The sequence below is a fragment of the Polyodon spathula genome, chromosome 47 (genome assembly GCF_017654505.1).
Source record: "Polyodon spathula isolate WHYD16114869_AA chromosome 47, ASM1765450v1, whole genome shotgun sequence".
Classification (NCBI taxonomy): Eukaryota; Metazoa; Chordata; class Actinopteri; order Acipenseriformes; family Polyodontidae; genus Polyodon; species Polyodon spathula.
The window spans coordinates 1,708,605-1,733,604 of NC_054580.1; the positions used below are offsets into that span (position 1 = coordinate 1,708,605).

Consider the following 25,000-nt stretch of genomic DNA (forward strand, 5'->3'; position numbering starts at 1 on the left):
TTTTACCTGCGCATTTCTCAAACTGAACCTGCATAGTGAACGGAGATCCACAGCAGGGAATGTTATTTTGTTAGCTACACACGATTAAACTACAATACCCTGTTGCTAGGTGACAGAAGGGGTGGGCGGAGTTAGTCCTCTCCAGTCTCCGAGTCTCTCCAGAGGGGGTTGAGCCGGGGGACGGAGTTATTCTTCAACCTTGTTTGGGGTCTTCCCCTCTCCTGACCCCAAGCGCTGAGGTCCTGGCTGGGCCATATGGCAGAGCGGTGAGGGGGAGGGGCGACCCGCGGCAGCTTTGTGTGATCAGGACACATTCACTCAGCCAGCAGCTGAGATCTGGCAGCCTGGAGACTCATTCATCACACAGCGGACGAGCCAGCACTTGAGAATTCTTACCTGCTGTTGTTGGGCTGGGTTCGTTTTTAGTTTTTTTTTTTTTTTTTTTTTTGGTTCTGAACCTGCTGCATGGAAAGCTAAGCCTCTGCATATTGCTTTCATTTCTACAATTATAATGCAGCTTAAGACTATGAAACTAGAATAAGGACTGTTATTGAGGATCAGATCCTGAGGCTATGGAGCTGTCTGTCTGTCTGCTCATCCAACTGTCTGTACAGAATACCACATTTACATTTCACCCATACTCTTAACTCAATCAGAACCAGACTGCTATTCAACCCTAACGCTGACCCTAACCATTAACAAAATAAATTTGAACATACACAACATATATATATATATATATATATATATATATATATATATATATATATATATATATATGGCCAAAAGTTTTGCATCACCTAGAATTTTAGGATTGAGACATGATTGAAAAAAAAGCAGCTATACGAACATAATTGTGTAATCAAAGAAACTTCCAAATGATATGGCAACAGTCCGCTGGAAATCGTAATAGAAGTACAGTATTTCGTGTTAGTTTTTGAAGTGTCAGCAATATGTTAACGTAACATTATTCTGGAGGTTTCATTCAACCGTTACAAAGCAAAATTAGTTAATTCTAATAGGGTGAATCAGTTTGGCCATAGTTGTGTGTGTATATATATATATATACAGAATTTTCTAATGTTGAATTCAGATAAAACAGAGGTTATGCTAGTGGGCTCATAGAACCAGCTAATAGGAAATGTGGGATTACATGAGCTCGACTCTTGCAGTTTCTCATCAAAACTTAAACTAGAAATTAACAGTTTGGGGTCATCTTTGATCCTGATCTATCATTTGAGACTCATATTAGGGAAGTTGCTATAGTATCTTTGTACCATTTGAGAAATACAGTCAAACAGACCAATTGTTTCTGTATCTGATGCTGAGTGACTAATGCATGCCTTTGTTTCATCTAGAGTTGATTATTGTAATGCACTTTTTTCTGGTGTCCCAAAACATGTGGTATCCCGCTTGGAGCTTGTTCAGAATACTGGCGCTAGAATTCTGACTAAAACCAGGAAAGGGGAGCATATTACCCCTGTTCTGGCCTCTTTACACTGGCTCCCTGTGCAGTATAGAATTGATTAAGATTTTGCTGTTAACTTACAAGGCCCTGAGTGGATTAGCAGCTAGTTATTTGCAGGAGTTACTGACCAAACCGCACTCCGAGATCACAGGATGAGGGGCTGCTGGTTATTCCTCGGGTCAACAAAAGCAACACGGGATGGGATGCTCTGCCCTCGTTTGTCAGGGAAGCTGGGACCGGCACACTTTTCACGTCAAGACTAAAAACACACTTTTATAAAACGGCTTTCTTGTCTTAGTGGGTTGCAATGTAACTTTAAAATTGCCGCTTTTGTATTATTGTGTGTGCACTGTTATTTTAATCTGTGTTTCAGTGGTGTGACTGTGGCAGTTGTGTGTGTGACGTGCTAGACAAATGAATTGTGGCTTATTCTTTTTTTTCTGCTATGGACCTAAATGACCTTTTTCTTTTAGATTTATCTCCTTTTGGTATACAGCAGTTTCCCTTTTTCAAACGATAAGCACAGTGTAACTGTAAGAGTTTGTTCAGTCTGCTTTTAGTGCAGTTTTAAACCTCCTTTCTGAAATCTTATTATCCAGCGCTGGTGATGAGCCCCCCACGCACGCACCTTTCCATCTGTCTGGAGATCCGCTTGTCCAATTGGGGTGAAACAAGGGAGTTAGGAAGAGTGTCTGACTGTGGGGACATATGGAGGTGTCTTTATTTCACACTGTGATGCACGTTGCGTTTCTTCTTCGACGCGGCTCTGCTCATCCTGTTGATAGAGGGCGCGGTCAGCAGCTTTACCGTCACACTGATTTTGAATTTACTGCCTTGGCAGTTGGGTTTTTTTCTGATGTGCTGTTGGAACTAACAACATTATTAACCCCTCCTCCTTTACAGGGGTGCTAACCTCGGCTTGAACCTTCACTGTGCCTTTGACAAGGGCTCCTTTTGAGTTAATGCCCCTCCTGATGTGGCAATGCCTGTTGGTAAATATAACCGCTGTAGCATTGTGCAACCAACAACAAAAGAAAAAGAACTAAAATAAAACCTTTTAGATTTCTGGGAGCTGAACTCTCATGAATCCTGAGCTGCAGGGGCTTGTCTGAGGAGTATTTGACAGAGATCTGCTTGAGAAAATACTGAGGGAAGTATAACCCATAGAAGTGTATAAAACACACATTGGAAATGTCTTCCAGTGTTATTTGTTTCATCCGTGTCAGGGTTTGTCAGCGCTGCTTGTGAAACTGGCGACTCGCACAGTCAGAGAGCTCAAAACCCTTTAGCATTTGTTTGTTAACACAGCACAGCGTCTTACCTCTTAGCAGCATTATCAGTGACCCTTCAGTGATGTACGAGACAGCGCTGCAGATGCGGTCCCTAATCACTTCATGCTGTGTTGTAGTTCAGTCTCACTCCAGCGGTCCAGCTGCACTCAGACAGAGTGTAGCAAAGCTGTAACTCAGACTAACCATTAGAAATATTTGCTTATCCTAAATTAATGCAAAAGCATGTGAAGAACCAAAAAAGAGGTGAGGTAATAAGGTTAATTAAAGCTAATAAGAGACAAGAGAATGGATTTTAAATGGTTAGCCCTCCTTCAAATGGGGGAGCAGTAATACTGTGAATACAGCTAAAAAGAGGCAAGAGAACTGCTTTTTAAAAATGGTTAGCCCTCCTTTAAGTGGGGAAGCAGTAACAGAGGCTTGGTGGTCCAGTGGTTAAAGAAAGGGCCCTGTTACCGCGAGGTTCCTGCTTCAATCCCAGCTCAGCCACTGACTCACTGCGTGGGACCCTAAGCGAGTCACTGAACCTCCTTGTGCTCCGTCCTGTAGATGAGACGCAAAACAAACGAGGTCCTATTGGAAGAGACTCTGCAGCAGCAGCAGCTGTTGATGATGCAGAGTTCACCCCCCTAGTCTCTGTAAGTCGCTTTGGATAAAAGCATCTGCTGAATGACTCATTAATAATAATAATAATAATAATATACCTTAATATAATAGATGCCTGTATGAGGTCTACAAATAAGCCTCTAATTAATAACGTGCTTGTAATACTAAACAATTACTCATCATAACGCTAATTACATCATTTACACTGTCTTGCACGAAATGACTCTGCTTTTTGTGTGACTCCAGTACGTTTTATAACAGACTGACTGTGACTGACAACTGTTTTGACTGAGACATTGACACTGACCTGTGACTGACTCTGACTGTGTGTGTACCACACACTGGTGGGTGTGTGACACACACTGACACACACACACACACACACACACTGACACACACACACACACACACACACACACACACACACACACACACACACACACACACACACACACACACACACACACTGACACACACACACACACACACACACTGACACACACACACTGAGACACACACACACACACTGACACACACACACACACACACACTGACACACACACACTGACACACACACACACACACACACACACACACACACACACTGACACACACACACACACACACACACACACACTGACACACACACTGACACACACACACACACACACACACACACCACTGGGACTGACACTGTGTGTGTGTGTGACACACACACTGAGACACACACTGACAATCAGACACACACTGAGTGTGTGTGTGTGGACTGTGTGTTGTGTGTGTGTGTGTGACTCTGTGTGTGTGTGACTCTGAGTGTGTGTGTCACCACACTCTGTGTGTGTGACTGTGACACTGTGTGTGTGTGACCTGTGACTCACACACGTGTGTGTGTGACTCTGTTGTGTGTGACACTGACTCACACTGTGTGACTGTGTGTGTGGGTGTGTGACTCTGACACACACTGTGACTCACACACACACTGACTGTGTTGTGTGTGACACACTGACACACACACACACTGACACACACACACACACACACACACACACACACACTGACACACACACACTGACACACACACACTGACACACACACACACACACACACACACACACACACTCACACACACACACACACACACACACACACACACACACACACACACACTCACACACACACACACACACTGACACACACACACTGACACACACACACACACACACACACACACTGACACACTGACACACACACACACACTGACACACACACACACTGACACACACACACTGACAATCACACACACACTGACAATCGCACACACACACACACACACGACATCACACACACACACACACACTGAGACTCAAACACACACTTAAACACACACACATGCATTGACACTCACACACTGACACACACACACACACTGACACACACACATGCACTGACACTCACACTCATACACACACACACACACACACTCTCTCTCTCTGAGTCTCACACACACGCACTCACACTTTCTCTCTCTCTCTCTATCTCACACACATAGACACTCACCTGTTTAATATCCTCGTATGTGTCTTTGTATAATTCACATTGGCTATGTTTAGAACAACTTCTAGCACTTAGAATGGAACGCTCCTTTTCTAGAAATGTGACATCATCATTCTGTATTTTTCTAGATATTCTAGATCCCTGGAAGGGATAGGCCAGTGCCACTTTGGTAGGACTGACATCGTTCTGGATCAAACTGCATCGAATTTAAGAGACAAATTGAAGAATCATCATGTTACTGACACAGAAATACACTTCCTTATCTCCTGCAATCCCATAGCAAATTTAAGAAAGGGAATAATAGCGAAAGAATAATACCCACCAGGGAAAGAATAATACCCACCATGGAAAGAATAATACCCTCCAGGGAAAGAATAATATCCACCAGGGAAAGAATAATATCCACCAGGGAAAGAATAATACCACCAGGGAAAGAATAATACCCACCAGGGAAAGAATAATACCCACCAGGGAAAGAATAATACCCACCAGGGAAAGAATAATACCCTCCAGGGAAAGAATAATACCCACCAGGGAAAGAATAATACCACCAAGGAAAGAATAATACCCTCCAGGGAAAGAATAATACCCACCAGGGAAAGAATAATACCACCAAGGAAAGAATAATACCCTCCAGGGAAAGAATAATACCACCAGGGAAAGAATAATACCACCAGGGAAAGAATAATACTCACCAGAGATAGAATAATATCCACCAGGGAAAGGACACAGAGCTACATCAGTGCTTCCCCACGATTATTAAAAGTACATTATCAGGAACTTCACAACACATTTCTCTGAATAATCTCAAAACAGTTTGATCTGTTTAAATGATTATTATTTTTTTTTTTACAAATACTTTAAAGTCAAGCTATAAACCCCTCTAGACCGCTGCTGAAGCCACTGAAATTCCAGCAGCAGCAGAATCCAATAAAGCCTCAGCTTGCAGTCCTTAAGATCTGGCATCGGAGCCCGCTGCTGGAATCACTTTAATAGAGAAGTACTTCTCTGATACTAATGTTATTACTTACAGCATCTCTTTGAAAATGAATTGATTTGGAGTTAACAGTCATACACATTTCACCAGACACATTTTGTTTTACCTTGAATGCAGTTCATATTACAAAGGTGGGAATAACCACACAACAAAACACATATTAATGGTACAGAGTTTACAGAATTTCAGTTTTAGCACAGAACATTAACGCATGTATGAGGGAAGCTGTTTTTTTAATTTAGAGTGACTAATTATTATTTTTTATTTTCACCCAGTTTGGAATGTTCAGTTATGTTTTCTCTCCTGACTGCCCCACGCAGCACAGACATTCTGAGGGCGTGTGAGCGTCCTCCAATCTCACAAGCCTAAAGTCAGAATCGCTTTTCAGTCGACCAATCCAGAGCAGAGGTGGGTGGTGCTACCGATCCCGGAGAACAGAGACCAGCCCTGCCTCTTATCCACTCTGAATGTGCTCTGACCAGTAGGGGTCACTGTTGCACAGTGAGGAGACGCAATCCTTGACGGCTTCCAGAGTCAGAGCCAATGTCACGCCCCACTCGGGGTCCCCAGCAAAGTTCGGCCTCTTTGCACAGCCCGGACTTGAACTGCCACCGTCCAAGCTGTGTGACTCACCCTGCGCTCCCAGCGGCAACGCTTTAACTGGATGAGCCAATCAGGGACCGGCAAGGATGAGGGAATCTTAATGGAAACACAGAACAAACAATTACATTTAACTATCCTCGGAGATTAAAAAAAAAAACAAAAAAAAAAAAACAAAGATGATACACCAACTGCAAACAGGGGTGGCCACGATTAGGTAAGTCAGATCGTGTGGCAGTGTAGCCCGCCCCTGTGTGTATTTTGTGTTGTGTGTTAATGCTGGTGTATAGTCATTGGTACACGGGATATAAACGGGTCTGTGTAACACGAGTGTTTAAAATGTATATGTGTATCTAGGCACGAGGGTTGCACAGCACTTCACATGCAGGTAAAATGTAATAATATGTGAGCACAGGGAATCGCACTTTATTAATTCACGTGCAGTTGTATCGAGACTCCAAATGAATGATTGATTAGCAATTGAGTCTCAGTACAGCTGCATAAAAGCAGCATGTTTTCACTCGGGGTTGTGTGTTCAGGGATTGGAGAACGGGATTGGAGACGGAGGTAATAATAATAATAATAATAATAATAATAATAATAATAATAATAATAATAATAATAATAATAATAATAGTTAAAATATCAGCTCACTGTGTTTGTCTGTGTAGTCCGTTTTGTTTGTCTCTTTAATCTGGCGAAAGTGCTGTGTCCTGTGTTTTTGTTTGTTGCAACCTTTTTATTTACTGTTCTGTTCATTCATGAAATGTTGAGCACAAGCAAGCGCTCAGCTTCCCCAAAACTCCACCACTGGTTCCTGGTTTCTAGTCTGACATCACCCACTCCAGTCGTCTTTATGAAAGCTATCAAGCAACATTGTAATATCATTCTAAAATCTTACAAAGTCCTTGCAAACACCCTTTTTAATGCAACGCGTGTTTAATTAAAGGTATGTTCTTATGACATTCTGAAATATTAGCAAAACCCTCTGGCGTGGCAGTTAGAAGTTTGTTGTAAATGAAAAATGACAGGATCAAGGGATTTTTTTTTCAGGAACAGTAGTGCTACACTCACTGTGTGCTCCCTGGATCTGAGTAGAGCATTATTTACCAGATTTACTAATGTCATTTTTCAGGTGTTTTTTTATTTTTTAAATGACCACTAGGGTGTGCATCTGTAATGTCTGCCCCCTCTGCAACTGTGGCACTTTGCAAGTAACTGGAAATACATACTTACTGAGGGGACAGGAATTACAGCTGCACCCGTTTGTTGAAGAAAGACATTGTGCTGAAACAGTCAATCTGAGCAGAGACCCTGCTAGGGAACGATAGGGAACACACACAACAGGATACTAAGCAGGGAGGAAATGCAATATCACAAACACGCGGGTGAAATGAAGGATGCCTGAGGGACCCTGGTTCGTCCTCAGCCTGCTGTCTGTGTCACATGAGCTGCATTTATAAAGCACAGTAATGAATCAGCATCTCAGCACATTGAACTGAATGGCAAGGCAAGGGCTGGCCGTGGAGCGCAAACCTCACAGTTCAGATCTTGTGCCTGGTGTAACAAACCACACGAGAGCATCGTACCCACTGGAGATCTGTTTGAGGCGCACACTGAAGGTGTTTTATGCAATATAAATAGATTTCCAACTGTCGCGTTTATGACCTACTGCATTACACCTAACCGGAGCGAAAAATATGTTTACCAATGGATTAACAAGCTAATGTCATTGTTAGCAGTGCCGCCTCGTCTGGTTTGAGCACCCTTTGTACCTGACTCCCTATGCTTTCGGTGTCGCTTTACATACAGATAACACACAAGACTCTTAAAACGTTTAAAGTTGTAACATATGCTTTGGTATATGGGCATGTCTTTTCACAATGACCTCACAAACTGCGCTGTGTTGTTCAGTGGCTAACCCTTTAGTGATACTAAATGTGTGATAACCCTGACAGGCCAGGTGGCATTCCCTGATTAAAGCACAGCAAAGTGTAGTGAAGCAGAGGTCGACAATGGATAAGAAAACCAGTAAATAATGACATTTTTAATTATTGATTATCGGGTGTAAATTACCGTGATAATCACCGTTATCTTAAAACATGATCCTAGTTTTTAGTTCTTCCTCTCGCTCACTTTTTCGCTTGTTGGCTTTTTAAAACAGAGCCCCTGTTCTCTGCTGCAATAGAGGGGTCTGGATTGAAGTTATTTTGCGATGCCCGGTTTAATTGTGATGGTTCTCTACAGGAAGACTGAGGAGCATCTCTTTACTGCAGAGAACACTGGGAGCCACAGTCACTCTCACTGCAATACATGACAGGGTACCAAAAGAAGAGTACTAAATTCAACGACACATTTCCAGTCGAAACATTTGTCAATGAATTGGGCCACCAATGAGATCTACAAAATGCGTCTTGAAAACTGCCTAGGGGTGATTGTTTTTTTTTTTTGTACTTGTGGTTCATCAGTAAAGCATATTTAACGGAAGTCATACACCGTAGGCTTCAAGTCATCACGCTGCCTTTTTAAAGGATTTCTTTTTTTTCTTCAGTTTTGTCTCCAGACGCAGTCAGGCACAGACACAGACACACGCACGCACACCCAGGCAATATTTGTGGCTTAACCTTAATCAGCTGCATGCTAGTCGTAGGACAAGATTAGCTGGATGTAGGAGAGAGAGAGAGAGAGCGAGAGAGAGAGAGAGAGAGAGAGAGAGAGAGAGAGAGAGAGAGAGAGAGAGAGAGAGAGAGAGAGAGAGAGAGAGGGAGGGGGGGGGGGGGGGGCATCCTGCTGGTTGTAGCCCAGTTGTCTGAGCGAGAGAGAGAGAGGGAGGGGGTTTGAAATGTGTATAGAATAGAAACACAAGGGGAAGAGCGACAGAGAGAGAGAGAGGAGAGAGAAACCTGACAATGCTGGAATAAGGTACACAAAAAAGGAGTCGAATTGCTGCAAGGATTTGCCTATGAAGAAAAATATATAGAAAGAGAGACAAAAATGCCACAAAAATAAGGTAAGATGTTTTATTTATTTTTTTATTTAAAATGCCTTTTCTGTCAAACAATTACCACCAGAGGAAATTTAAAAGGGGAAATTTAAAAGAGGAAATTGTGTTTTTTTGGTGGGTTTTTTTTTTTTACATTGATAGTAAGGCTTAGCTGTCTTCCTACCGTAGAGGATACAGGATGTACCAGAATAGACTGCTGATGAAGGTAAGGAAAGCCCTGGTGTTTCTGAGTGTGCTTGGTTTGCTGTATTGTTGGGTGTTATTTTCTGCAGAGAATAGGGGCTGATGGTGGTAGGGGAGGCAGGGAAGGTGGGGAGTGTTTGCTATCATGAAGAGGTCAAGGTGTCTTGTTTTTGATACAGTGTGAATTACAAGCAGGCAGGCAGGGCTGAACCGGTGCATGGATAGAAGGACGATATAGGGGAGAATGAAGGAAGGAAAGAATTTCATGTGCATGGAGAGATGGACTTTATTTTGGTGTCAAAGGACATTCTGGCAAAATGTCGGGGGTTACTGACACAGAAACACATAGGCGGATAAAGATCATACTAGATCGACATTTTAAACACATTTCTGTAAGGATTAAAGTCTATCTATCTGTCCAGCTACCTATGTATCTATCTCTCCGCTCAGTCCTTTGAGTGTGTTGTGTTTTGAATGTACAGCTTTATGGACATTCTCAGTCAGGACTCGGGCTGAGTAGTTTGATTCAGCGTCTGGATTTGAAACCATGGAGATTCGGAAAATCAAACATATTGAAGATGTTTGTAAATAATGATCATTCTCAAATTCAAATATTCAAGTACAGTACAATTCAAGTGAAATGTTTCTGAAAAATATATTTTGATTTCTATGTACATTTATATGTATATATATATATACACAACATATAACACAGTTAAAACATCAACATCTTGTTGGCGTACAATGTTCTCTTGGGTGTAATGATTCACGATGTATCAGTAAATCGGGATCCTCTCTTTACATGCTATACTGTATCGTGACAGAGGTGTGTACTGCTGATATCGTGATACAAAAGCACAGCACAGCTCACTGTAGTTCCCCAAACGGTTCTTGAATGAAGAATGAGTGTGTTTTACAGTTCAATACACTCTCCCTATCCCATTTCATTGAACAAAATGGTCCATCGTTAAATGATCATTTTGATCTTATTCTGCATCATACAAGTAGCCCATCTGGGCCATTACAGGTATAATGATGCATATCGTGATCTGCCTATCATGATGCATATTGCGATCTTCCTATCGTGATACATATCATGACATTAGTGTATCGTTACAACTCTTATGTTCACTGCACAATATGGCATCTCTTATAACAGCAAGCAAGACCTTAATCATGAAATGTTAACTTATAATACAGCAATAATAATAATCTTTATTTAGCACCTTTCATAGTGGACCACCATAAACAAAGCGCTTTACAAGATACGAGACTAGGGTGTGTGAGCGATGCATCAGCTGCAGAGTCACTTACAACAACGTCTCACCCCAAAGACGGAGCACAAGGAGGTTCAGGGACTTGCTCAGGGTCACACATAGGGAGTCAGTGGGACCTCCTGGTTACAAGCCTGTTTCTTTAACCACTGGACCACACAGCCTCCTAGAATATATTCAAAAAAGGCGCTATATTTCCAAGGTAGTTTCCAAATCCCAAAGGTTGCTAACCCATTATAGAAATAATCATTTAACATGAATTGATCAACAGAAAAACCCCATGTTAAAAACGGATAAATGTCATAACAAGCACACCAGTCAACAGGGGAAGCAGCTGATTGGTTCTTGGCAGGAAAGAAGACGGTGAAAAGGGGTGGGGACAATTTCCCTCTCCAGCTAACCCAGGAAGCGTAAGATCTGAGAGCACGGTTTGCAAACAGAGACTTTTTTTTTTAACCTGGTGGAGAGCCTGATGTTTTAAAATGATCGTTTTCTGCAACGCGCGTTTCTTTCGGAGCAGCACATTTAAGACCTGTCATAACTCCAGTTCTTGTGTATGGGTGCAGTAGCTGCTGTGGATTGAGTCAGTGCTCAGCAGAGGGGATGTGTGTGAATGGCAGAGAAGGGGGCTCAGGTGGTGAGTTGTAATGTGCTACCTGGGCTGGCTAAAGACCACGGCTGCTCTCTCTTGTATAGCCTACAGGCATGGGACATTAGGCTCAAGATCTACCAAGGCATTCACACCCTAAATTACATCCGTTTTTAGGTTGACAAATCCTGCAAACCCAGGTGCAACTTTTGAGGCTGAACGAACCCCCTTTGCGTGATGCTGGCAATCATGAAGAGCAGTTCTTATTGTGCACGCATGGGTTTCATTTTGAAATCTGTGTAGAGATGCTTTCACCTGAGTTCGGGAGCTGCTCTGCTACTTTGGCTCATTGTTTGCTGGCAATACACCAGCTATGCACTAGATGGCGCTGGCACTAATTTAAAGACGCTGGTTGGTATAGCCTACTTTAAAGGCGTCTACAAAATACCACATTGGTTCCTAAGTGTTTAAACCCACAATGTGTTGCAGGGGGGGGACAGGTTAATGGTTACACTCTGGTGTTCGAGCTGTAGAGAGAAGACATGTCTGAGAGACCCTGAGCGAGTCACTGAACCTCCTTGTGCTGCGTCTTTGGGGTGAGACGTTGTTGTAAGTGTCTCTGCAGCTGATGCATAGCTCACACACCCTAGTCTCGTATCATGTAAAGTGCTTTGTGATGGCGGTCCACTATGAAAGGCGCTATATAAAAATAAAGATTACTATTATAAAATATACAGTATTGCAATTTTACACAGAGAATGCCACAATCTATGAGATTACAGCTTCTGTATTCTTCACTTATAGCTATAAGGGTATATTGAAAAGAATGTGATTAATGAACACTGTGTACACAGTCAATACCGCGCACTGTATTTGAGTTTCACGTGTGCGATCAGCACTGTGTTTTAATGCTTTGTTTTATTAGTGAACTCCTGATCAAGTTAAACCTAAGGTCACCATTTTTGCTCAGTCAACTGGAAGTGATGTTAAACGGTTTTGACTGTATTCATAACACAGGTATCATTGAGAAACACGCATTACTGCTGCAGAAGGCTACCAGATTATATTAATTAAGACATAGCAGCGATTCCAGTAAGGTCACAGATATTGAAATGCTGACGTGTCAGTTCGAGTGAGTCCGGTTTGCAATGAATGTCCTGACAGCATGTGAGGAGTTAGTGGAGGGTTAGGGATTCTGAAGGATTGTGTGTGCAGTCACACGCTGCTGCGAAGACTTCTTGGAGATGGTTTTATTGCTATATGGTGTTTATTTGAAAAGCATCAACCTGCAATAAACACTTATTTTCAACCAGTATTGCCCTTATAAAAGTTCCCCACAGTAAAATCACAGTAAAGTGTAATAAAGCACAGTAAAAGCATAGGGAAGCATTGTAAAGCACAGAGAGGTCTGGTAAAGCATAGGGAAGCATTGTAAAGCACAGAGAGGTCTGGTAAAGCATAGGGAAGCATTGTAAAGCACAGAGAGGTCTGGTAAAGCATAGGGAAGCATTGTAAAGCACAGAGAGGTCTGGTAAAGCATAGGGAAGCATTGTAAAGCACAGAGAGGTATGGTAAAGCATAGGGAAGCATTGTAAAGCACAGAGAGGTCTGGTAAAGCATAGGGAAGCATTGTAAAGCACAGAGAGGTCTGGTAAAGCATAGGGAAGCATTGTAAAGCACAGAGAGGTCTGGTAAAGCATAGGGAAGCATTGTAAAGCACAGAGAGGTCTGGTAAAGCATAGGGAAGCATTGTAAAGCACAGAGAGGTCTGGTAAAGCATAGGGAAGCATTGTAAAGCACAGAGAGGTCTGGTAAAGCATAGGGAAGCATTGTAAAGCACAGAGAGGTCTGGTAAAGCATAGGGAAGCATTGTAAAGCACAGAGAGGTCTGGTAAAGCATAGGGAAGCATTGTAAAGCACAGAGAGGTCTGGTAAAGCATAGGGAAGCATTGTAAAGCACAGAGAGGTCTGGTAAAGCATAGGGAAGCATTGTAAAGCACAGAGAGGTCTGGTAAAGCATAGGGAAGCATTGTAAAGCACAGAGAGGTCTGGTAAAGCATAGGGAAGCATTGTAAAGCACAGAGAGGTCTGGTAAAGCATAGGGAAGCATTGTAAAGCACAGAGAGGTCTGGTAAAGCACAGGGAAGCATTGTAAAGCACAGAGAGGTCTGGTAAAGCACAGGGAAGCATTGTAAAGCACAGAGAGGTCTGGTAAAGCACAGGGAAGCATTGTAAAGCACAGAGAGGTCTGGTAAAGCATAGGGAAGCATTGTAAAGCACAGAGAGGTCTGGTAAAGCATAGGGAAGCATTGTAAAGCACAGAGAGGTATGGTAAAGCATAGGGAAGCATTGTAAAGCACAGAGAGGTCTGGTAAAGCATAGGGAAGCATTGTAAAGCACAGAGAGGTCTGGTAAAGCATAGGGAAGCATTGTAAAGCACAGAGAGGTCTGGTAAAGCATAGGGAAGCATTGTAAAGCACAGAGAGGTCTGGTAAAGCATAGGGAAGCATTGTAAAGCACAGAGAGGTCTGGTAAAGCACAGGGAAGCATTGTAAAGCACAGAGAGGTCTGGTAAAGCATAGGGAAGCATTGTAAAGCACAGAGAGGTATGGTAAAGCATAGGGAAGCATTGTAAAGCACAGAGAGGTCTGGTAAAGCATAGGGAAGCATTGTAAAGCACAGAGAGGTCTGGTAAAGCATAGGGAAGCATTGTAAAGCACAGAGAGGTCTGGTAAAGCATAGGGAAGCATTGTAAAGCACAGAGAGGTCTGGTAAAGCATAGGGAAGCATTGTAAAGCACAGAGAGGTCTGGTAAAGCATAGGGAAGCATTGTAAAGCACAGAGAGGTCTGGTAAAGCATAGGGAAGCATTGTAAAGCACAGAGAGGTCTGGTAAAGCATAGGGAAGCATTGTAAAGCACAGAGAGGTATGGTAAAGCATAGGGAAGCATTGTAAAGCACAGAGAGGTCTGGTAAAGCATAGGGAAGCATTGTAAAGCACAGAGAGGTCTGGTAAAGCATAGGGAAGCATTGTAAAGCACAGAGAGGTATGGTAAAGCATAGGGAAGCATTGTAAAGCACAGAGAGGTCTGGTAAAGCATAGGGAAGCATTGTAAAGCACAGAGAGGTCTGGTAAAGCATAGGGAAGCATTGTAAAGCACAGAGAGGTCTGGTAAAGCATAGGGAAGCATTGTAAAGCACAGAGAGGTCTGGTAAAGCATAGGGAAGCATTGTAAAGCACAGAGAGGTCTGGTAAAGCATAGGGAAGCATTGTAAAGCACAGAGAGGTCTGGTAAAGCATAGGGAAGCATTGTAAAGCACAGAGAGGTCTGGTAAAGCATAGGGAAGCATTGTAAAGCACAGAGAGGTCTGGTAAAGCATAGGGAAGCATTGTAAAGCACAGAGAGGTATGGTAAAGCATAGGGAAGCATTGTAAAGCACAGAGAGGTCTGGTAAAGCATAGGGAAGCATTGTAAAGCACAGAGAGGTCTGGTAAAGCATAGGGAAGCATTGTAAAGCACAGAGAGGTCTGGTAAAGCATAGGGAAGCATTGTAAAGCACAGAGAGGTATGGTAAAGCATAGGCAAGCATCCTTCTTATAGGAAGCGCCAGGCTGAGGAGCAGCAGCTGCTTGCATCCCCTGTGAGCTGCTCATCCCAGCAACCCAGTAATTGAGAAGCTCCTTTGAAAAAGTAATGCGTTACAGTTACAAGTTACTATGATAAAATGTAACCAGTCACAGTTCCAGATAGTTACTTCTCAGGCACAGTTTACAGAGATGTTGTTTTCGGTTTGGTCCCTCTGCAGCTGGAAATATTCTTTGAAGCCCCTGCTATCGAACCCACTCCCTCCCTCCTCTGATGCTGTTTTCCAGCAGGATGATATGAAAAGCACGTTCGAGTGACATGCAGGGTTTGACTTGCACTGCTGAAGCGCTTTCTGATTTTTTTTAAACTATATTTTTTTCACTTCAAATGTAATCCGTTACCACCTTTTATTACCGGCATTGCAATTGCAATACTATGAGAAGCTTCTTTGATGTTTCAATTACTAAAATAAGTTTCAAAGAATAGTAGGGTTGCTATATACACTGGCGGTCAAAATGATGATGTCACCAGCCTTGTAGCAGAGTGACTGGGGTGAGACATTATCCCTCTTACCCACCTTGACCCCCTTACTTGATGAATGAACTTGATGAAACTCAATGAATGGACACCACATTGGGTTGTGTACCAGTCTGGCAGAAGCAGAAACATGTTGAAAACGATTATTCCACGGAGTCATGATAATGAAAGGAGAGGATTATCTATTCAGGGATACCAAGATATTTACTAAGTGGAGAACTGTAAATGTAAGATTCTTCAACACCCATTGCCTGAGCATTGAGCTGGTTATGTGTTGTATTGCAAGAACAGGAAACAGTATGGTGAGCAGCTGTTTTGAAATACACATTATGCACACAGAGGCTGCAGAAAACACAAAACGCAGTCCAGAAAATACTTCCCCTATTTTGTTTGTAAAGGAAACACGGTCTAACTTTTATCAGAACATGTAACCATTAGAATGAGTTTCTTCTTCTTCTTCTTCTTCTTCTTCTTCTTCTTCTTCTTCTTCTTCTTCTTCTTCTTCTTCTTCTTCTCCTAAATCATGGTGAACAGTAATTTTCCTAGAAACGTTCAATGTTTTCCAGTGATGGTTTGAGACCTGTGCTAAAATAATGTGTATAATAAGTTTATGATAAATCTGCTAACCACAATTTTAAAATCAAACTCTACCACCAGTAAATGAACACAATGAAACCATCAATACCAAAACAAACATTAGTGTCCTGCAGATTGGAAGTTTTATCCGCAGAAGACTGGGGGGGGGGGAATTTGTGGGAGAGCAGAATAGCGCAGTAGAAAATCAATAAGCGACATAAATTCAGTAAGAAATGACCTCAGCCACATGCCCTCCGTGGGATGTTATGCAGTGCAGGACTGAGGCCCTCAGAAAGCAAAGGAAATCATCCAGCTCCACCATCCAGAGAATCTGCTCAGATTCCTTATAATATATTCCTTATAAGTTTGTGCACCACACTGTTTACTAAAATAACAAATGACATTATCGATTTTTTCCATTTTTCAATATTATCCGCAACACTTCTTCAATTGTTAAAAATAAACACGGCTAGTTTTACAATTTCTGTCTGTGAGGTCACCATGTATTATTAGATATAAAGACTGAGGCGTAAAACAAGATCCTGTTGTAACATTGCAAGTGACTCTGCAACAGCAGCAGGTGTTGATAAGGTATAGTTCACCCCCTAGTCTCTTTGGATAACAGTGTCTGCCAAATGACTAATTAATAATAATAATAATAATAATAATAATAATAATAATAATAATAATAATAATAATAATAATAATAATAGACCTCAAAACCGTACATATATTTTGAGAGCCTCTAAAAAATATACATTGAAAAGGAGCAAGCCTCGATATTTACAATAACATGACCTTAAATGTCCTTCCAAAGGAATATATACACCGACACAAGACGAGTATCTGCAATCCACAATGACTGCTTCATCTGAAAGCAGCTCATCAATACTGTGCAAGTATGAGACCACAAAACATCAATATTGCGCAATTCACCATAACACAGCCAGTACTCATTTCTTACTCCTATACACTTGAGACAGTAAAATGCTTTTGTAATATAATCTCTGTATATTACATCCCATACAGACATAAGGGGGGTTTTCTATTGATGGATTGTAAGAATATGCTCGTTGATTATTGCAAAAGACACACCGATTACATGGATTGCTTAAGCATTCATTATGGATCTGTTCGTTGAACAAGGATTCTGGAACGAGTCCAGTAGTGTTTATAAACTGAGCTCCACTGAAGGCTGGGACATGCCTGCGCCCTTCACTCTGTTTCATTATAGCTGTGAGCCCCAGGATGGCATTGAGGGTAACGTCCCAGGCTGCCACTGAGGAGAATGGGGTTTCTGTCTGTTTTGGGAATGTGCTAATTAGTCAGCTCCAGCGATTTCAACATGTCTTGTGATATTGTGAAACAATAAGAAGCCTGCCGATCATCACGCAAACCTCATGCACAAAACACAACAGGAAGCTTCCATTGCTGTCTGCTGAAACCAGAGGAAACGTTCGATTTGAGCTAATCTTCCAGCTCCCAGTCTGAGTGAAAGTGTTTTCCTGTGCAGAAACCAGATGCTGTTGGTCACCAGTTTGTTTATATTAGCTAAGCTGGTTTGAGCTGCAGGCACACAAGCTTCCCTCTCCTTGAAGCTTTCTGGCCTCTCTGACTGAACTAAAGAGCCATCCTCCTGCTGCTACCTGCACCGTGCTTACTGTATTAGCTTTATGAACCCTATAAGGCACAAGGGACATATGTGTCTGTGACAAAGTAATGAATGAACACAGGTGATGCAATGCAGTGTAGAATAAACAGACAATGGTATCCAAATGCAAGAGTGTTTATTGAGTGATTTACAATGTCCAGAGCCTCATGCAAACACCTGGAAATAATAAATGATGGAAGTGATACAGCGGCGTTCATCACTTTGTTTGTAATCCTCGGGTTTGACCCGAAACCAAAAGTCCAGTCTTTTCCTCACCCACACAAAACACAGAACACAAACACAGTTTTAACAGTGAGTGAATCAAGTGCTTGTGGTGAAAGACAGTCCATAGTGAAACAGGGAAGTGCTGGTGTTTGGGTTTGTTGCTGGCCTGCCGCTACAGCTCTGGGTCTTGTTAGTAATCTTTAGAGAACAGACAAACAGACAGTAGTGTTATCTAGACAGGCTAACAAACACAACACTCACGTTTCCAAAGATGCAGGGTCTCCTTTTAGGTCTTTTCTAACGATTTACAAAGGAAGAGATTACTTTGCTACATCCCCTATTTATACCCTCACTCATGACCCATTGGTTAACGAGCGGATCCGCTCCTCCAATCCGCGAATGCCACGCCGTTTCCCCCTCCCGGTCATTGAGTTCGGGTACAGTAGCTCTGCCCCTTTTCTAGATGGCTGACTTTCACATACCCATGGGAATAAATTGTCATGCCATCTAGTCTAGGGTACTCTGTTCCCGTTACACCAAGAATCATTCGATCTCTGTCACAGTGTCCCACAAATCAAATGATGCTAACTTTCTTATTTTGCAATGAGATGCACGAAACAGGTTTAAAAGTTGACAGGTCGAATTGGGTCCTCGTGATACTGGAGTCATTCTCCAATGTGTTTGAAGAAGAAACCATTTGATCAACAAGCGCTCGATTCCTTGTGTACCTGAAGGGGTTAACAGAATTACTGTCCACCACAATGTCATTGCTATGAGAATCTTTTGAGTCTGCTAACCTCACATTTCAGGATGTGAAAATATTTCAGCATTACCCTTTATAAAGTTTACCACAGTAAATGTGATTTGTGCACTTTTCTCCACATGCTTTTCCTATGGTTATACTGTGCATTTCCCTAGTTTACCCTGGTTTGCCATGTTTTTAAATATGCTTTATCATACCTCTCAATGCTTATCTATGCTTTGCCATGCTCTCACCTGCATTATTGCACTTTGCTATGCTTTTACTATGGGACGCTTTTATAAGGTGTTAGAAAGTGTAGTCCGGGGAGAACACAGGACTACACCTCCCAGAAGGACACAGGCTGAAGAGCCCTAATTTAATTGTTTCATTAGTTAATTATCCCCTGCACCTGGCTATCGTTGTAAATTAGAGCCAGGTGCAGGGTATATAAAGAGAGCAGCCAGTCCTTTCAAAGCTGCTGCTGTGTGGAGGGCCCAGTTGATGGTGTTTTCAATACAAAAGGTACTGTGTGAAACCTTTGTGTTGTGTTGTGTTTGTGTTCAATTAAAGCTATGTGTTTGTTTTGTTTATTTTATATAATTAAAAGTGCACATCGGCACTTAAAATTCAAATTCTGTGTGTTGGGTCGTGATTTGGAAGGGAAAAGGACCAGCCCGAGCCTCTGTGGTCAGTCTGCGGGTCACAAAGACCATAGAAAAACCATGGTATGCTGTGGTCCAATGATATTTTTGCTATGTGTCACATGATCTGATTGCAGCTAGACCACTGGAAGGAGTTTGAACTACAACACAACAGGAAGTGATTAGGTACCAGGAAGCAGCAGTAACTTCTCTACTTATTCCCATTTATAAAATATATATAAAATCCCAGAAAGTCTTCAACAAAAGACCAAGGAAGCGGAGGTAAGAGAAACTTGGGTTGAACTCCTTTTAAAGGGGGCCACTGATAACGTTGCAGGCGCTGTTAAGACATGTGCTGTGAATTGCTCTAATGAACCCTGCTGCGGTTTCTCTGGGTGAAGGCTGATCAAATCGAGCCTTGAGAGGAGCAGAGATCAATGACTAAGGAGAGTTGTCGGCCCGCTACGCCCATTGCATGTGTTTGAGAAAAGATTCACGCAGAAATATAAAGGCCAGCCTCGTGGTTTTGTAATTATTTCCAGACACTCTGAGCAGAATGAGCACCTGACTCATTTAGAGAACTTATTTCTACAGGACAGTTAGTTATAAAACAATTGTATGGCAAGTTCCTCTTTTGATTTTTTTAAAGAACGGTTCCTAGTAAATCAATAATAACAATAGAAATAATAAGATGCTGCTTCCTGGAACCACTTCCTGTGCTGTAGATCAACCACAAGTAACACCCGCTCGCTCAGAGGGGCTCAAACAGAGGGATTATTTTTAATATCTAGACCGACTACGCCAGCACAGTGCGATAAGCACGGAACAATATTCGATAATGATAATAATCTTTTTATTTGGATACGGAGCTAAAATACAGGGGACAATGTTGCCAAAAAAACTACAGACAATAGATCCTTATACAATCAGTGAGAATGCTGTTTATTGGACAGTGTGGTTAAAAGGAGTAACAACTCATTGTTCAATATCCAAGTGATCACTGACAGATTTTTCCTTAACAGGTCATCAGAATTAAGACTTCTCAAAATAGTCATTTGAAATCCCCAGAGTGCACACTGCTGTACTGCACACTGGAAAGTGCTCGGTGCATGAAGCAAGGGTACGGTTCTTTATTAGGGGATAATAATACAAGCACTGACCATTGCAAAAACACATCTACCACAGTGCAGGGGAGGGAACATCAGAGCAAGAGAAAAACCTGTTTAACAATCTCTTACTTTACTTTCCATAACATAGGGTCCAATCAGCTACCGACAGGCTAGAAACTCTAATATCACTCTCGCTAGTTCTTCAAACCGACAGACGAATGCTTACCATCAGGAGAGTTTGTGTGCAGGCTTGTTTCACTTCCCTGTGTTAGTCTCCGTTTCAAACACTAAAAGTGTTCCCACTCCTGCACAAACAAACCCGCAACAAAGGACGGACAGAGAGACACAAACCCTCAGGACGGCTATCCGAGATGTGGGCTATTTATACTGAGGTGCGTAAAACTAGCAGTGATTCAATTAGTCAGTACCCAATAAGGCATTATAAGTGAACTGAATGGAGAAGCTACTCAAAGTGATAAATCTATTACAAAGTGTGAGTCAATAATATATAAAATGTGCGCAAATCAAAGTGTACGTTTATAAAAATAAAACATGCAATCGACTAATAAAAGCATGAACGCGAACAGGAGTATTGCTGACTGTGTTACATCCTTTTCAGCAGTAAATGTGAAGCTGTTGATAAAGAGACTTTGACTTCATATCTGAAACACTTCCCTTTTGTGGTTTTGTCAGAAACTTTCAGGTCTCAGTGACCTTTACCTTATTCAAACCAACGCACGCACATAGAATGTGTCCTCACAAGCACGAAAAAACGGTCAAATGATACGTATGAAATCATACAGATTTTCATCTGCCACTGGGGCGTTTTAAAACATTCATTTCCATCAGCATCAGAGATCAGATACGTTTCAATTGGGATTGCCTTCCTGTCTGCCTGCCTGCCTGCCTGCCTGCCTGCCTGCCTGCCTGCCTGCCTGCCTGCCTGCCTGCCTGCCTGCCTGCCTGCCTGCCTGCCTGCCTGCCTGCCTGCCTGTCTGTCTGTCTGTCTGCCTGCCTGTCTGTCTGTCTGTCTGTCTGTCTGCCTGTCTGTCTGTCTGTCTGTCTGTCTGTCTGTCTGTCTGCCTGCCTGCCTGTCTGTCTGTCTGTCTGTCTGTCTGTCTGTCTGTCTGTCTGTCTGTCTGTCTGCCTGCCTGTCCTTCTGCCTGCCTGCCTGCCTGCCTGTCTGTCTGCCTGCCTGTCCTTCTGCCTGCCTGCCTGCCTGTCTGTCTGTCTGTCTGCCTGCCTGTCTGTCTGTCTGTCTGCCTGTCTGCCTGTCTGTCTGTCCTTCTGTCTGCCTGCCTGCCTGTCTGCCTGCCTGCCTGTCTGTCTGTCTGTCTGTCTGCCTGCCTGTCCTTCTGTCTGTCTGTCTGTCTGCCTGCCTGCCTGCCTGCCTGCCTGTCAGTCTGTCTGTCCATCTGTCTGTCTGTCTGTCAGCCCAGTTAGGATTGCAAGCAGGCAAAACTCCATCTCTCCACAATGCTGGACGAAGTGACCTAACATGCAACGCTAAATCTCTGACTGCAGAAAAAAATCTGTGATTATATTATACAGTCTGGGGAATACTGGAAGCTGGTGAATTAATTCATAAATAGCAGCTATACAGCATCGTGACGCATGCAGGTTTGACTTGTGTGTCATGTGTCCGGTTGCAGAGTGGATTGTAGACTGCAGGTGCAAGCTGCCCCAGTTTAATACTGGGAACAGGATGTTTTACACACTGGATTCATGGTGCAGATGGAAATGTGGCTAGGAGTCTATGAAAAAAGCTTTTAGCATAATCTCAGGGTATATGAAAGCTTCTAGCCCACCTGTCTGACTATATGACACTCTTACCTTTTAACATTTATCTAGGGAACTCCTTGTCCTATTGTGATTAAACTTGGTAAGGACATTCTTTAGCACGCTTTATTAGGAGTATGACAATATGAGGGTGTAAGAAGGCACCCTGTTGTCCTGTCTTTATTCAAACTTCCTTTGTTAAAAGGTAATTATGATCTTGCCTCTTATCCATTTTCATTAGCTACTCAAATGTTACAGCAAACATGTACAGTTCTTTTTAAACATGATATCCAGTACCAGGTTAAAGAAAGCGCTCAGTTTCTATACCTCATTCTCAGGATGTCTGTTACACTTGCACTTCTTGGATCAATTCACCTGCAAGCATGTCAGTCAATAGGGGATGCAGCTGATTGGTTACCAACAGGAAATAAGCCATTGAAAAGGCGGGGACAATTTCACCCTCCAGGTGACCAAGGAAGTTCAGCACAGAGATTGTTTTAACAAAGTTAAAGCACCAAATATCATATTTGTAAATAAAATCCGAGTTTAAATCATTACATTTCTTTGGCTTTGAGACCTACAGCTCTAAAACCAAAATTATATGAACATAATTTAGACCATGTATTAAAGAAAAATAAAATACAAAATTATATTGCAAACCGTCTACTGGAAGCTACAATAGCAGCGCGGTATTACATGTTAAATTTCGAAATGCCACATTTTTCAGTTTGTGTCAGTTTTTCGTTAAGTATATGGAAAACTACAAAGCAGTGTGCAATGCAATATGTTGGCATAACATTATTCAGCAGGGTTCATTCGACTGTATGAAGCATGGTTACTTCTACAGGGTGATGCAAAACTTTTGGCCCTAGCTGTATATATTGGCTGGAAGTGCACCACAGTTTTGGAATTATTTTGTTCTGACCTCTGTTAAATTGTCACACGGAGATCTGACAGAGCACAGATGAATCACTGGCAGTCATGAGACCTTGGCATTGAAGTTTGGTTTGGTTCTTTCTTTCTTTCTTTCTTTCTACAGGGAGAATGGTTAGCCCCGAATAGTCATCTAGTCGAACATGAAAGTGACTCAGACTTTGCTAGTGGACTGTGCTGAAGTACAATTGGGGTTGCAATCCAGTGACTTTGGAATAAACAGTTCAAAACAAATTCCAAGCAGTTTTAAAATATAATGCTCAAACAGCGAAGTGTTATGAAGCAGTACGTTCACAAACAGAGAACCGGACATGTTCAAATACATTTATTATTAATATGTATTTAAAAGTGGTGGTTTGTCGACCTATTCCACTATGTTTAGCTCAATTATTTTCAGATTAGTAATCGTGCTACCCCTAATCTAGATTATTACCAAGATCATTCAAACAGCAATGTGTCCTCGCAAGAGACAGGCTGCTCTCTGAACTCTGATGTTCTTTTGTTCTTAGTTGTTCTTAGTTAACTTCATTAGCAGTTCAGAGACAGTCGTGCAAGAGCTAAACACACTGTCATATCAGAGAGAAGCATGTTTACCACTTGCAAAATATGCCTCGAAACATCAGAATGAATCTGATGCTTTCTAACTATTCCAGCAGCATTGCTTTTGTAAAGTGTGACAAAGGTACAATACGACTCCTCCACTGTTCCCTCTTCATAAGGGATTTCAACCCCAGTGCAGGATTAAGAGGTAAGAGAATGGGTTTTGAAGTATTGGATAGTGCTTCTTTAAAGGGGTGATGATAATGTTGCTAGTGCCTATAAGAGAATGGGTTTTAAAGCCGGTGATCATGCAGCTGGGGCTAACAGGAAGTACTGTTAGCCCTGCTTTAATTACTGTAGATCTCTTCCTGTTTTTAAAGTAGCAAATACAGGAAATGCTACACCACAGTACAATGAACACAATGGCAAGGTACAGGGGTATCTCTGAACTTTCATTCGCTTCCTGTTTTACCCTATTTTCCTCTTTAGAAACTTTCTGAATACACACAAGTCACACTAACATTATTGCATCTATCTGGAGAAATCTAATTGTCGGGAAACTTGGTAAAAACCTGATTTAGCATAAGATCAGACTGTGGAATATAGCGTGTCTGTGATGCTGTCTGTGCTGGGCTGGGTTCAGATTCTAGGATATAGATTCCAGGTTATACTTTTTTAAAAGAGGCAGAGGTCAGGGTGTACGTGACATCACATCCTGCTGCACAGGAAGCTGGTGCGCTGAACAATACGTGGGCAGGCCGTCCTCGAGGTCTGGGTTCAGAAATAGAGAGCTGGAGCCTGAACAGGAAATACACAGTCACTCAGCTGGGACATGCAGCCAGCACAGACCACGATCACAGAGCAAACTGGGAGGAAAAAATCAATCATTCAGGTTTTGAGCTCAGCTAGCAATATCTGCTGAAGCCCAAGGCAAGATACTTCTAGCTAGTTCCACACAAGGGCTTGCTGCCTCACCAGTGTGAGACTGAAGGTAAGAGAGTGAGACCGGGTATCAGTCTCAGCTCCTCCGCCTGTGTGAGCTCCCCTGCTGACAGCCTCGTTGTGACGGGCTAGTTCAGTTCATTGCTGCTGCTAACGAGATGCGGGGAGTCCGATG

General features: G+C 42.4%; 1 protein-coding gene across 2 annotated transcripts in view; it reads left to right on the top strand.

Annotated features, from left to right (window-relative positions):
- The first annotated feature begins 9,336 nt into the window (after positions 1–9,336).
- Positions 9,337–25,000, top strand: part of zmp:0000001168 (signal-induced proliferation-associated 1-like protein 2) — an 84,205-nt gene continuing 68,541 nt past the window's right edge. For both annotated transcript variants that reach the window (XM_041238079.1, XM_041238081.1), the window contains exon 1: positions 9,337–9,524. The gene's annotated coding sequence lies outside the window, so the exon portion shown is untranslated. The remainder of the gene's footprint in view (positions 9,525–25,000) is intronic.